Source organism: Portunus trituberculatus, chromosome 42 (assembly GCF_017591435.1).
Source record: "Portunus trituberculatus isolate SZX2019 chromosome 42, ASM1759143v1, whole genome shotgun sequence".
In the NCBI taxonomy this organism is placed as follows: Eukaryota; Metazoa; Arthropoda; class Malacostraca; order Decapoda; family Portunidae; genus Portunus; species Portunus trituberculatus.
This window is the reverse complement of record NC_059296.1, coordinates 31,157,680-31,162,888: the sequence shown is the minus strand read 5'-3', so window position 1 is coordinate 31,162,888 and position 5,209 is coordinate 31,157,680.

The following is a 5,209-nucleotide window of genomic DNA, read 5'->3' as shown; positions in this document are numbered from 1 at the left end:
TTTTCCTGGTACACACGTGACAGTGGCTGGGCACACTCAATGTTGTGTTTGCTGCTGTGAAGTCGCATTGTACTCGTTAAAATTTACATTTATCAATAGTGAGAGACGTCCTTCCCTCGTCTGGTCGCAGAATTCTGTTGAATTGATTCTTACCCTAGCTAGTGTCTGAGTTTTGATGATTGGTGTATCGTCTGGAATGCTTTCCATTTGTACATCACGACATTGTGATTTTGTCCAAAAAGAAAAGGGTTCCAGCACAAAAATTCGTATTATTAAGCCTTATAAAGCAAGTGACGATCGCTCTTGGATTTGAATAAGTTCAACTCGCTCTCTGTTGCTCTGTTAACTGGCCAATATCACTTCCTATTCCGGTAAATATTTCAGTAAAGACGTAATGAACAGATGTTATACGAAACGTGGGCCAATACAATTTCTTTATGAGAAGAGTTGTATTCTAATTTTGGTTGTACCTCCTACCGACCCCTTCCACATAACACCACGCACGACGTCGATATTATCATGCTTTCATCTCGACGAGAGACTTCCGCGAGGAGCTCGTAAAGATTGTCATCGTCGTCGAGGAAAGAGGAAGAAGATAAGAGGGAAGGGTTGAGCGCGCCAACCAATACGCTGCGGCTACAGGATATTTTTAGAGTTTATCGTTGTCATCGTCATCATCGTTGTGAGGAGGAGGAGGAGAAGCAGGAGGAAGAAGAGGAGTGGGAATGGGAGTGGGAGCAGGAGCAGGAGCAGGAGCAGGAGCAGGAGCTGGAACAGGAGGAGGAGGAGAGGAGGAGGAGGAGGAGGAGGAGGAGGAGGAGGAGGAGGAGGAGGAGGAGGAGGAGGAGGAGGAGGAGGAGGAGGAATAGAAAAGAATAAAAAGAAAGTTTAAACAGTAACATACCCTAAAGTTATTACTAATGTGTTTGGGGGACTACAATAACTATTAACGATAAAGAACAACACAAGAGGAAAAATAAAACTCCTTCCCTCCTATCCATCCCTCAAAGAAAAGGAGGAGAAAGAAAAGAGAAGAGAAAAAGAAACATAAGGAAGGAGGAGTTACGCCCACCAACAAATACGCCACAAGATATGCCAAAAATTTGTCTGTGTAATCCTTATCATCGTCGCAGAGAACTGGAAGATGAGGAGGAGATGCAACAAGCCATTTAAATGATCCTGTCACCCTGTCACCCTCCACCGCTGCCAAGACACGCACTGGCGCCAATTCCCTATTCCCTCGCCGATCAAGGGCAGCCTACTCAGCGCCATCGGCAAATTGAAGTGTGTTAACTCTCTCTCTCTCTCTCTCTCTCTCTCTCTGTCTGTGTCTGTGTGTGTGTGTGTGTGTGTGTGTGTGTGTGTGTGTGATGGGAGCGAGTCGCTCACCGAGGGAGTGATAAGGGTAATGAGAGGGAGGCAATGAGGCAATGAGAGGAAAACGTGATGAGGGCGATTCGAATGAGAGAGAGGGCGAGAGAGAGAGGCGAGATAAACAAGACGTGTTGGAGCAGAGGAGGCACAGGAAGGGCATGACACGGTAAAGGCCCGACACGAGAAGGGGACGGTAAGGTTAGGGTGAAGAAGCAAGGACGATAGAGAAAGGAGAGCTGGTAGGAGGGTGAGTGAAGGAAAAGATAAGGAAGGAAGACAAAATATGAGAGGACAGAGGAGAAATTATGAGAGAAATAAGAAATAATTGGGAAGACAAGTGGAATATTGATAAGAAAATGATGGCAATAAGGAATGAAGAAGTATGAGGTACAATTGATAATAATAATTGTATAGTAATAATAGAAATATTAATAATAAAAACGAAGAAGTAGGAGGAGGAGGAGAAGAAGAAGAAGAAGAAGAAGAAGAAGAAGAAGAAGAAGAAGAAACAGGAGGAGAAGAAGAAGAAACAGGAGAAGAAGAAGAAGAAGAAGAAGAAGAAGAAGAAGAAGAAGAAGAAGAAGAAGAAGAAGAAGAAGAAGAAGAAGAAGAAGAAGAAGAAGAAGAAGAAGAAGAAGAAGAAGAAGAAGAAGAAGAAGAAGAAGAAGAAGAAGAAGAAGAAGAAGAAGAAGAAGAAGAAGAAATAATAATAATAATAATAATAATAATAATAATAATAATAATAATAATAATAATAATAATAATAATAATAATAATAATAATAATAACGATAATAATGACGAAGAAAAAAATTAAGATGAAAAGAAGAAATGAAGAAGAAAAGAAGAAGAAGAAGAAGAAGAAGAAGAAGAAGAAGAAGAAGAAGAAGAAGAAGAAGAAAAAGAAAAAGAAGAACAAAAACAACAACAACAACAACAACAACAACAACAACAACAACAACAACAACAACAACAACGACAACAACAACAACAACAACAGTGAGGAGGAGGAGAACACCGGGCCACATCCCACCGCCCCTCGACAAAACAAAAAACAAGAACCACAACAAAAATTCACTATCAAGTACTTTCATAACCTCTCTCTCTCTCTACTCTACTACTACTACTACTACTACTACTACTACTATTTCTGTTTTCCACGTTGAGCGGCTCTCTCGGTAATGCAATGTAGTGATGGAGTCCCGTAAGAGGAAAGGAAAAAGTTTGCTTATTTCCGCCCTTCGAATAACACGGCACTAGGAGAACAGCTTTCACCAATTCTTCACTTCTCTGACGAGGCAAATGAATATATATATATATATATATATATATATATATATATATATATATATATATATATATATATATATATATATATATATATATGAATCTATCATAATGTGGTACTACCTGATGTTTCTCTCTCTCTCTCTCTCTCTCTCTCTCTCTCTCTCTCTCTCTCTCTCTCTCTCTCTCTCTCTCTCTCTCTCCTTTTCCTTCTCCTTCCTCCCTCTCCCTCTTGCTCCCAACCTCCCACTCTCTCTCTCTCTCTCTCTCTCTCTCTCTCTCTCTCTCTCTCTCTCTCTCTCTCTCTCTCTCTCTCTCTCTCTCTCTCTCTCTCTCTCTCTCTCTCTCTCTCTCTCTCTCTCTCTCTCTCTCTCTCTCTCTCTCTCTCTCTCTCGTGTGTGTGTGTGTGTGTGTGTGTGTGTGTGTGTGTGTGTGTGTGTGTGTGTGTGTGTGTGTGTGTGTGTGTGTGTGTGTGTGTGTGTGTGTGTGTGTGTGTGTGTGTGTGTGTGTGTGTGTGTAATCATAACTAAAGATAAAACTAATGAAGATAAAGAGTAAATATGGAGGAAGATGACCATGATAATAATAATAATAATAATAATAATAATAATAATAATAATAATAATAATAATAATAATAATAATAATAATAATAATAATAATAATAATAAAAAAATAATAATAATAAAAATAATAATAATAATAATAGTAATATAATGAAATAATATTAATAAAAATCATTAAAATCCGAAGAAGAGAAGAAGAAAAGAAAATTTATCAATGATCTAAAAACACTTCATGTCCTACCCACTCCTACGCTGATAATGACACACTGTACCTTTCCACGTCTCCTCGTAGATGTCCAACACTTCAGGAACTTAATAGAGAAGCCACAGAACGCCTGACTTGTGATCTCTCTACAATTTCTGATTCGGGCAGAGCAAACTTAATACTCTTCATTGCCTCAAAAACTCAATTCCTTCATCTATCAATTCAACAGAACCTTCCAGATAACTATCCTCTCTTCTTAAACGAGACTCAGCTTTCCTCTTCTACACTCAACATCTTCGGTCTCACCCTTATTCTGTCCACTTCCCAATAATGCAAGTGCTAACCAGTGTATTCTTAATTATTCATATCTTTCTCTTGTAAACTCTTGCACTCCCTTCCTGTCTTTCTATTTCAAGAGGGAGGTTACAAGATACTTATTCTTTAACTTTTGAGGATCACTTTTTATTCTGATCTGCCATTAAGACCTCAGAGGGACTTTTCTTAATAATTTTGTAATCCAGGAACAACGCCACTCGTACAAAAAAAAAAAAAAAAATCAATATTTCTAAGAATAAAATTACAGAATATGTCAGACTGTCTCTTTTCCCTACTTTTATTTCCCGCCATAATGACGTGGTAACATCTTTTCTTGTACTCGGTGGGCTGCATACTAGACGGAATGATTCTGATTCTGACCTGCCAAGAAGAGCAGAGTGAGTTGATGCCACCAGTAGATGTGGCGCGCATTACACTCATAGACATTTTTCCACATAATCTTTCAAATAATAAAAAAAAAAAAATAACTATGCGATCGTTATTATTTCAAACTTTAATTGCTAGTAATGGTCAATTCATCATAGAACTCACTGATCACTCTTCTTCAGTTTTCGAGTTGCTTACAGAGACCAGCTCATTCCCGCGTGTCTCTCTGCCAGGACCGACTGACAAAGCTTCCTGAATTCATCCCTGGCCACGGGTCCGCCTAACACCAGAGCCACGCCAGAGAACCACTCTTTCAGATCGTCAGGAGTAAGGAAGAGGAGCTTCACAGTGTAAGTGTTTTCTGTCTGCGGATGATTAAGACCGGTCCTGCCTGTTGTGCTGCCATCGCTCGACACTCCAACGTCTGCTTCCTCGCACACGTCCTCCAGTACAGAGGCTTTCGCTATATCATGGGACATCCTCAGTAGGTAATGGACTTTTCAGCTCCTCGTACGCTTATAATTAATATTTCATTAACACCTTTGGTTACTAGACTCACAACCTTTCTAGCTCCTCGCACGGACTTTGTTTATATTTCATTAACTCTTTTAGTAACTAGTCTTAAAAGTTTTTAGCTCCTCGTACAAATCTACTGAATAATTCTTTAACTCTATTTGGTCACCAGTCTCACAATCTTTCGGGATCTTTGCACAGATCTACTTATTATTTTATGAACTCCCTTAATAAGTAGTCTTACAGTCTTCCTAGCCCCTCGCACAGATCTAGCTAGTATTTCATTAACTCCCTCGGTCACCAGTCTCACAGTCCTGCTGCCCACTACTAAAGATTCAGCAGACACATCAACAAATGTGAATTCACTTTCTTTCTGAATAGTTAAGCATTTTACAACTCTAATTCGTTGACCATCTTCACCAGGTACAGAATCTTCAGTTTCAGTCCATTTGTCACCTTCACGATTTTCATACTTTTTAATTTCATGCAATTCACCTTCTTCACTTAGTTTTTGTTCTTCACTTTTAATCCATCTGTCTTCCTTAACCATCTCATATTATTCAC